Raw genomic sequence first — 10,744 nt, 5'->3', positions numbered from 1 at the left:
AGAGACAGAGACAGAGACAGAGACAGAGACAGAGACAGAGAGAGAAAGGTGGACCCAAGTGAGTTGCCAAAGAAGGACCCTGCCTCTCCTAGAATTTTCATAGAACAAATCTACAGCATGATGTGGGGCCAAGATTGGAAAAATGGGAGATTTCCAGGTGGTTATGAGGTGGGGCAAAACTGTGGTCAACCAATAAGGTTACAAGTATAATTGCTCGGTAAAATTGATTACACTGGCATCAAATAGGAAAAAGCAAGTCATGTAGGAAGCCAGCATGAGTACAGATCGGGGCTTTTCCTATAGGGGGTTAGGTTAGTGGCACTTCCTGGCTTCCTCAGGTTATTAGAGACCTAAGTAGAATGTCAATCCCTGATGTCTCTCCTTAGGGAAGTATGTGGGAGCATTTGCTTTATCTTTTGTCCTGAGGTCTGTCCCTTTCTCACCTGCACTGGCTCCTGCGAGGCCCAGCCTTATCTGACCGCCTAGAACATTTTTATCTAACTTACTTGCCTATGACAGTGGTACCACAGAAGGTAGGATTTGCTGTTGCAGGCTCTTGTTACCTTTGCCCACCTTTCTCTACTTTACTTCAGTTGCCAGCGATACTCCGGAAAAAAGGTGGCCTCTGCGCTTCTTGTAGTGATGGCCTTCACCCTTCCTCAGATGCTCCAGGTTGAACATCTCTAACCTGCAAGTCCAAAGTCGAAAACATTCCAAAATCTGAAAATGTCTGAGCAAAAAAAATGACATCACAAGTGGAAAATTGAACAACTCACCTCATATGACCATTGAAACGCAGAAGCCCTGATAATACATAAGAAATTCAGGCTGTGAGTGTATAGACAGCCATGAATTTTCATGGTTGAGACCCTTAAAACAAAAGACATTAACAAGGGAAAGCACACACATTTGTGTGATCTACATGGTACGTGACACCAGCGCCTTCACAAATGAAGATGCAAAGGAACAGGCAAGCTTCTGTATTGGACACTGTTTAATGCAGCGTGGACAGTGGCGTGGAAGTAGAGCTGGGAAGATGGGAGTGTGCTCCACTGATAGTCAGCTGGAGAGAACTGAGCAAACCTGGCTTGTCCCAGTTCTTCTTGGTGGCTCTGTCTGGGGCCAAGGATGCCCATTTTCACTGGGCACTGAGAAGGCAGCACTGGAGTGAAGGTCTTATGGCCTGTGTGAGAGGGGAAACTCGGGAAATTCCTTTATGGCTTGCTTTAGAGAAAAGGGCAAGGTGAAGGCCAGGGTGGCCTCCTCTGCCTCTGTTTCCTCACATGCCGAGCTGCATATCTCGAGCCCTCCCACCCCAGTGCCATCGAGAGCTACTTGCAGAGCTCTTCCTGCTGTTCACTCACTTATCTCATCAGAACCTAAAATATCTTTTCAAGAATCCTCTGCCTAATGTTTGAAGGAAATGGCAAGCTCCCCCCACCCTCAGGCTTGCACTCGGTTAAGTAAATGAATGTTCTTTCTTTAGTGGAGCTGGAGACAGTATTTTTCATCCCAGACATGCAAGAATATGCATCAGGAAATAACTGAGCACAATATGTCTGTTTCTTCTAGTTTTCCCTTGCTTCACAGTTGACTAATGTACGAAAGAGCCAGGGGGAAGTACATAAGGACAACCAATATTTCACTTAAGAAATTTAAGCAAATCAAAACAAACAACCATGAAAATTTTGTAAACCTATCCCATTTTGACACACCCTAACCAGTTCATTATATGATTCAAATTAATCCATTTTTAAAAACAAAAACAGATGCATATAACTAAGTACTTAATAGTTCATCTTATATTTCATGCAATCAGTCTAACATTTTTATTTTATAATAACAAAATAGGAATTGACAACTATGTATTTGGGCAAGTATTTCTAAGAGCAGATAATTTAAAACATATTACATGTAAAAAGAGAGATCTTAATATTCCTTGGAAATCAAAGCCAGTAAAATATGAAATTACACCACAGTGAGAATGTTCAAGTGATGTTGTTATGGATTATAAATGATAAGATTTTTACAAAGCTTCTAGAGAATTTTAGAATTTGTACTGGAAGCTATTCTATAGAATTCCATAAAAGAACTGTAAGGCAGGAATGTTCAGAGGTCACTAAGAACTTCTGTAAGACACCATAAAATATTATGTTAATACATTACTAGCTTATTTATCTTTGTGCTTTTAATCCAGCTGTAACCTCGCAATCATCTTATCTTCTACTTTTTATGTTACATTTTTAGAGTTATCCTAATATAAATCTGCACATTTGTTATATTTCATATGCCTTTGTGAGGACCGTGTTATCCAAAAATAATATCATAAATGATGCTAGGAAACATTACTTGAAGCTATTAATCAACAATGGTGGGCTGGCCTAATAGCTCAGCAGGCTAAAGAGCCTGCTTAGGCAGAGCACAGTGGCTCAGGTTCGAAACCCCAGCTTGCCATGCTGGCCCCACCCACAGGGTGCGCTGAGACAGCAACTAAAACTGGGTGTGATGGCCCCTGCCTATAATCTCCCGCTTGGGTGGCTGAAAACAGGAGATTCACTACAAGTCTGATCTATGTAGTGAGACCCTGTACTAAGTACACTTAAAAAGTAAAAATGGCATGCACTGGGAGAGCAACAAAGAGACTTTAAATCATTATTAAATAAAATAGATACATTTACCAAATTTCATGACAACCTCAATACTTTGAGAAAAATTTCTCAGTAATCATCGCATTTATAATTTTCACTGGCTCTTTGTGTATGCTCCATGGTATTGCATAATTTCTCAAGTGCTATTATAAATTATCTTTAGTAATAATCTTCATCTTTTAATATGATAAGCTAAAGCAAATTCAATCCAATTAAGCCTAGATAATCTGTTCTTTTCATACCAGATGAGGTAAGAGTTTTGTATGAGTTAGTTTACAGCTGTACAACAGACTACCCCATGTTAGATCATGTTATGGTTTATGTCTAGTTGTCCCCCCCAAAGCCTCATGCAGTCATGGGACAGCTTCTATAGTTGGAGATTAATTCTTGATCCAATGCTGGAATTATGGGTATAAATGCTACAACATCACCACCACCACCCCCGGCAGGTAATCTGCATACAAATGTAAGGAGGGGAGAGAGGCTTGCTGTTGCCAGCTGCTGACCCTCTCTTTGCTCTTTGCTGTTTTCCACTGCCATGAAAAGCTGCCCTCTGCCTTGGAGCCAGCTGAGTATGGATACATAAACCTCCACTAACTGAGTTAAATAAAGCTTTCCTTCCTTAATTTTGGGTGTCTGGTATATTTAGTCCCAGCAAGGAGGAAAAAGTAACTGAGACAGATTTTTTGACCAAGGATATATTGTTTCAGAGTTCAGAAGGCCAGGTGCACAAATCAGGTACTAGCAGGGTTGGGCCTTTCTGAGACAGGATATGTTCCTTGCTTCTGCTTGCAGCTAGATTGTCGTCATGTTAATATTTTGGTTTATGTCTAGGTATCTTGCAAAGCCTCCTATGGTCATAGGTGGGGCGTTTCAGAAGTGGCTGGATCTACAGTGTGTGTTGTGCTGGTATTAAGTCTGTGGTGGGATCAAAGGTGCACAGTTACTAATGTAGTCCACTGATTGTTTGGAGTAGTTCTTGGATAGTGGGAAGGCCCACCTGTGAGTGGATATGAGTGATACCCACCCTAAGGTGCATAGCCTGCATGGAGTTAAGTGGGATAGAAAGAGGGCTACTGTCATCGCTTGGTGCTTGCTACTTCACGGCTTGCCTTCTGCCTTGCTGCCATCTGCCCACCATGAGCTGTTTCTCCTCCATCATGTCCCTCTGTGACGTGTCACCCTGCTTTGAAACTAGCCAAATATGAACTGAAACCCCTACAAAGTGTGAGCCGCATGGAGAGAAACCATTCTCTCAGGCTCTCACAGAGAGTATAATGGCCAAGCAATGGCCTTGACTCATCCACATGGTTGACACTGACAAAGGATCTACGATCTGAGTTACAGGATCTCAGGTACAGGATCTCTGAGGGGATTTCACTGACCTTATCAGACCCAAAAGCTACAACTCTTGTTGCATAGGTCCTGCTTTACCTTGGTCTTAACCATCCAGCAGAAAAGTATAAAAACGAAATATAAGAAGTAAAGCCATGATGTTATGTTGAGCTTAGGGGACTCAGGTCAATAATTTCTGACATTGCCAGTGAAGCGAAAGACCCAATACTATTATGGGCTACTGGACTCTTTTAGAATATTTTGCCGAGTTAACACACCTATAATATTCAAATGATGGAACTAAGCAAAAAAGGGGATAGAGATGAATGTGCATTTTGTATCTGTGTATTCAAAATGGTTAGGATAGATATATAGTTACATTCTCCTAATGAATAGAGGTATTTGTTCTAATAGTGTTTGTAAATAGGATATCATGTCTGCATCTTGTACAGCAATTAACCACTAGGAAGAATGTATGCATTGTGTTAATTATTGAAACTGTCCCACCAATTTGGCTTGAAACTGTCTCATTGCTATTTGTTTCTCAATAAAATTATGGGAAAAAAATAAATAAACTATGAGCCAAAATGAGCTGTTCCTCCTTTAACTTTTGGTGTCAAGTATTTTGACTCAGCAATGAGAAAAATAAATCAGTCAGCTTTGTACTGCCCTAACAAATGCATGAAATAATAAATCTAGAAAGACAAAAGCTTCATTTAGATCAGCTTCCAATCCATGATCAATTACTCAAATTGCCTTTGAACCTGAGCTGAGGCAATAGCCATGATGGGAGTGCAGAGCAGAGCAAATCTCCACACTGCATGGCTCACTTCATGGCCTGGAAGCAAGAGGTAGGAACCTGTGTCCCATGGTCTCCTTCAAAGACAAAAACTCAGTGACCTAAGTAACTCCCACCAAGCCTCACCTCATAAAGGGTCCACCATCTCCCAAAACAGCACTATAGGGCCCAAGGCTTAATACACAACCTCTTGGAGAACATTCTAGATCCAAACTGTAGCAGCCATCTTCTCCCCGTCTCTCATATCACTTTCCCACTGCATGTGTTTTGATGTTCAAACTTCTCCTTTTTATAAATGTGGCAGTTGTATTGGATGAAGACTCACCTAAATGACCTTATTTTATCTTGATTATCTATATAAAAACTTGTCTTCAAATACAGTTATATTCTGCAACTTCAACATACAACTTTTGGGGACATCCAACTCAATCTATACTAGATGAATTAACCTGGTATTCTGACCTCACAGGTTGACATAAGATGTTATTAGAGATTACTGTCACTGGGAGTAGTTAGGAGTACAGGCCCTAAAGTTTGAGAGTCCAGATTGGGATATTTCTTCTTCTACTTGTAGCTGAGTGGGACTAACACTTAACCTCACATACTCTCACTTTCCACCTCTGTCAAAAAAGGAGAAAAAATATCTAATACATAAAAGAATCCATAAAAGTGTTTTGTAGCTAAAATAGAAATCACTGAAACATGATATCTTTTATTTTTATCATTAAATTATCAATTCTTCTTATAACCATTTATTATAATGTTTCTATACTAATACTTCTTGCACTTATTCTGACAATAAAAAAGAATTCTAGGTCTGTTTCAGACCAATATTTGTGGATGGTTGGTATCAGGACCTTATGGGTACCCAAATCTGTAGATATCTAAGCCCTTTATATAGAATAACCCAGTATTGGAGGGCCAGGGAGATAGCTCAGTAGAATTGGTGCTTACCTGAGAAGCGCAAGGTCCTGAGTTCAATCCCCTGTTCTGGAAAAAACAAAAAAAAAACTTAAGAATAACCCAGTATTTGCATGTAATTTACATATATCTTCCCTTATACTTTAAATCATCTTTAGATAACTTAAGCAATGCAGTGTAAATACTTTCTAAATTCTTGTTTTCCTATATTGTTTAGGAAATAATAACAAGGGGAAAAGTCTACAAGTGCAGAACAAATGCAATCATTTTTCCAAATCTTTTTAGTCTTTGATTGGTTGAATCCAAGGAGAGTGAATTGTACTTATAGCTCTGATATACCTCAAGAGATCTTTGTGAAAAGCACCATGCACTTGCCTGTGATATGCTTGCATTAAGAAAACTAATGCAGACTGAATGCTCCCTACCTTACTCCACAGAATGCACAGACAGAATTCCAATTCCACCTATGACTTTAAAATTATTTTGCACACGTAGAACTGGACCAAGATCACCTCTCTGTTTCCTCTTCTGTACAGGGAAGATGTCTGAATTGGAGCTAAGATTCTTAGTTCCTAGATGAGGCCAGACCAGCTCCCCTTCTGCAGGTTCACTAATTACTTGTCATGAGGTAGAGTACAGGAGAAAATAGGCAACCAGGCTCAGATCTGGCCTCAGATTTTTTTTTTTTTTTTTGGAACCGGGGATTGAACTCGGGCCCTTGCTCTTGCCAGGTAAGCGCTTATTCTGCTGAGCTATCTCCCTGGCCCCTCAGTTGTATTTTTACAAGCAAATTTTTCTGAAAATATAAAATCTTTAAAGGAAAAGGAAAATTTCAAATCTATATATGAAGGGTTGAATCATAGTCAAACTGACAATATTTGACCTTATTTGACTTACAAGTATAGTGGTTTTATATGATTGAACTTAATGGTTGAATTCTTTTTTTTTTTTTTTTGGTGGGGGCGGAACTGGGGATTGAACTCAGGTCTTTGTCCTTGCCAGGCAAGGGCTTATTCTACTGAGCCATCTCCCCAGCCTTAACGGTTGAATTCTAAGAGAAAGAATGAATATGAGTTTTAGCTTATGGGTGGTTGTTGGGAGATCATCTCTACTGGCAAAGGAAGAAAAATGGCTTCACCCCAGCCCTTCCTGCCTCACGCTGAAGGGAAAAGAGTCACCTGACCTATCACTGTTGGAGTCTTTCTCAAACTGAAAATATAAATATTGTAAAAGCATTTCTGTTATTGGACGCAACTGGAGAACAAGTACAGCCTAAATTAGCAAAAATAAAATCACATGAACATGCACTTTTATAATTTTACAATATCTTTTCAGAAAGAACCTAAGTCATGCCTGGCAGCTTTAGTAAGCCTTGTACTCCCTCCCAGAAAATTGTCTGCAGGTGTCTCTAAAAATGTGTGAGCCAAAGCTCCTGAGAATTTATAAGCATGCAGGAGCCACCTCTTCACTCAGTGCTCTGCTAGATCTCCTGCACATGGGCCGGTCAGCAGCAGCAGCAGCAGGAGCAGCAGGAAGAGCAGTATGGTGCCTGTGGACAGAGCACCTACTACTTAGAATTCCTTTCACTGTTTGCATCTGGCTCCCACGCTAAGGACTCGGATGTCAGGCTGGGGCTTACTTATTGGGTCATACTTTATGGAAGTCTGCCACATGCAGGAATGATTGTGTCAAACTCATAACCCTGCTACCTCAAGGTGCTTAGGTCTGCAAGGATGCAGGATGTGGAGAGAAACCCAACAGCCGCAGCAGTGAGTGGGGCTTTACACAACCTCAGCCACGTTTACCCAGCACGATATGCACATGACACTGCCCTCCAAGGCTAACTGGGGCTATGCAGGGTACACTTTCCAGCACTGCAGACGGAGGATTCTTGGGAAACCAAACCTGCTCTGTGCTCACAGCCTCCATGAATTGTGCCACCCTAGTAACTTTAAAAGATGCCTGTTCTCTTTCAGCAAGTGAGAATGATAGGGTGGCTGTGAGTGGCATTGATTTAATTGTGTGTCCATGGCATATTGTGGCCCTATCAGAACCATGACATTATGGCATGTTTTGGCAACATGGCTTCTAGGACATGGTTGTCTGTAGAACTACCTGTTAACAGAGTTGCTTTTGAAGGCACTTAACCCATGTCATCTCTAAGAGCCATGTGCTTAGCAAGGCTCTGCATGAGCTTAATGCTCTCATGTCCATTTAGCTAGTTCTTTTTTTTCTTTTTCAATGTATTTAGTACAGTGTCTACAGGGTCTCACTACACAAATCGGACTCGTAATTCTCCTGTTTTCAGCCTCCCAAGCACTGGGATTACAGGCATGCACCACCACGCCCAGTCTCAGCTTCAGTCTCAGGGTGCCCCGGGGGTGGGGCTGGCATGGCAGGCTAGGGATCGAACCCCAGTCCCTACATCTGCCTAAGCAGGCATTTTAATCCACTAAGCTATCTGGCCGGCCCTGGATAGTCTTACTTTTTTTTGACAATTCTACATCCCCATTTTTTGCCAACTGTGTTGCCCATGCTGATGGATAGACAAGGGCCCCATCTCTGCAGAGGTCTGAGGAGACTGAATGAATGTTATGAGCACTGATGATGTGATTTAGATGAATCTCAGAGAAGGGTGAGTCGGGTAAGGGAGCTGGCAATTCTGAGAGATGGCAGTGTTTGGGGAAGTCCCATAGAAGAAAGATGGAGGGGAGAGAAAGGGCACATCCCAGGAAGGTCCGTCAGAGCTTATGCTACCAATCAGACTCTTTTGGAGCCTGCTTGGACTCTGCTTTGTCAAGAAAGAATTTGCAGCCATGGTCTTCTGCTGCCCTGCTGTCTGCACCCACCACTTTGGGTAAGCAGGAGCAGATGCTGGGAGCAAGGCAGCAAGGAAGTGGCTCATGGTGCAGGGTCCCCTCTTACTCTTGGAGGTGTGTTCCAGAGGTCTTCAGTGGAACCCTGAAGTCATAGGTGCATATCCTGTTCCCTCCCCACATGGTGACAGAGGGAGTCTGTCCTTCCATATATCACACCAGGAGGCCTTTTCTCCCTCACTACTCTTGTACTGTTAGGCCATTATTAAATAAAATAAGATTTCATCTAATATAAACACTGAGGGCCAGCCAAATAGCTCAGTGGACTAAAGCACCTACAAGCAGATGCAGGGACCAGGGGTTCCATTCCCTGGGCCTGCCTTGCCGGCACCGCCCCCAGGGCAGGCTGAGATGGCTATTGAGACTTGGCATGATGGCCCATGCCTGTAATCTCAGCTCTTGGGACAGGTAGATCACTACGAGTCTGATCTAGTAGTGAGACCCTGAACACCCTGTAGTCCCTTCTCTAAAATTCAAAAACAAAACAAAAAACTGCAATACTGTAACAAGAGGACTGCTAAACAATGAACAGCAAGGTAGTTTATACAGTAGTAACCAATGGGAAGGCGGCTTATAACATGTGAATAAATGGGACAGAGGGAAGATTCACATACTAGCCCAGATGAATGCAAAGGGGTGGGTCTTCACACTACCCAAGAAGGCATGTAATTTTATTTATTTTTTTCCATAATTTTATTGAGAAACAAATAGCAATGAGACAGTTTCAAACCAAATTGGTGGGACAGTTTCAATAATTAACAATGCATACATTCTTCCTAGTGGTTAATTGCTGTACAAGATGCAGACATGATATCCTATTTACAAACACTATTAGAACAAATCCCTCTATTCATTAAGAGAATGTAACTATATATTTATCCTAACCACTTTGAATACACAGATACAAAATGGACATTCATCTGTATCCCATTTTTTTGGTTAGTTCCATTATTTGAATATTATAGGTATGTTAACTCGAGCAAAATATTCTAAAAGAGTCCAGTAGTCCATAATAGTATTGGGTCTTTCACTTCACTGGCAATGTCAGAAATTGTTGACCTGAGTCCCCTAAGCTCAACATAACAGCATGGCTTTACTTCTTATACTTTGTTTTTATACTTTTTCTGCTGGGTGGTTAAGACCAAGGTAAAGCAGGACCTATGCAACAAGAGTTGTAGCTTTTAGGCATGTAATTTTGGTTTTTTGTTTTTGTTTTTGTTTTTTGCGGAACTGGGGATTGAACTCAGGCCCTTGCGCTTGCCAGGGAAGCGCTTATTCCACTGAGCCATCTCCTTGGCCCTAGGCATATAATTTTAAATTAAAAAGTATTTCTGGAATTTCTCATGTTATATCTTTGAACTACAGTTGACAATTGGGAACTGAAACTGCAAAACTGATGTTGGAGCTCTGTTCATCCCTAGGTTTTTAGCCTTCTGGAGAAATATGCAGAAGGTTAGACATTATAGGCTTGTTATCAAGCCTGGAGAGAACTTCTCTATTCATCCTGATGAAAGTAATGAGACAGCAAGAAACTGATCAAATGACTGTATGATCATGCACTTCATTCTTTCTGGATGTGAACCCAAGTGACTACTGATAAACCATTAGTAGAAGTTTCAGTTTCCTTCTGCTTGAGCATGTGCTCAGTAGGGTGGAGGATGTCTTGACTTGGCACGTGACCCTTTTATATTTTTCTATTTTCATTTTTTTATTAGTAGATGTTCATAATACATAATGATTACATTTCTGGTAGGGAGTTATACCATGTAAAGACCCTTTTATTATAAAACTAAATAAATACTGAAAAGATCACCAATCAGCTATTATTGGAAAATTTTTGAAATTTTAATCAAAATTAATAAATAATCTTTAGCTTTTAAAAGGAAAGCTACTGGGAAGTGTAGACAACACATTTAAAACAACTTCCAAAGGAAAAAAAAATGAAAGCAGTAGAAAATAATTATAAAACCATAACACGATGCATAGTTAAATTTGTGACCTTTAACTACATATCTAAGTCAAATAAGGAAAATGAATGAACAGCATGTTTAATTCAAGAAGCAGAAAGTTGGACTGAGGAAGTAGCTCTGCCTGCAGAGTATGTGCAAGGCCCTGAGCTCACTGCCCAGTACCACAGAAAAGTAGGAAATCCACAACAAATAAAC

This window comes from Octodon degus, unplaced genomic scaffold (genome assembly GCF_000260255.1).
Source record: "Octodon degus isolate 3935 unplaced genomic scaffold, OctDeg1.0 scaffold00145, whole genome shotgun sequence".
Lineage (NCBI taxonomy): Eukaryota > Metazoa > Chordata > Mammalia > Rodentia > Octodontidae > Octodon > Octodon degus.
The sequence above is the reverse complement of the archived record's forward strand: the minus strand, read 5'-3'. Positions refer to the sequence as shown.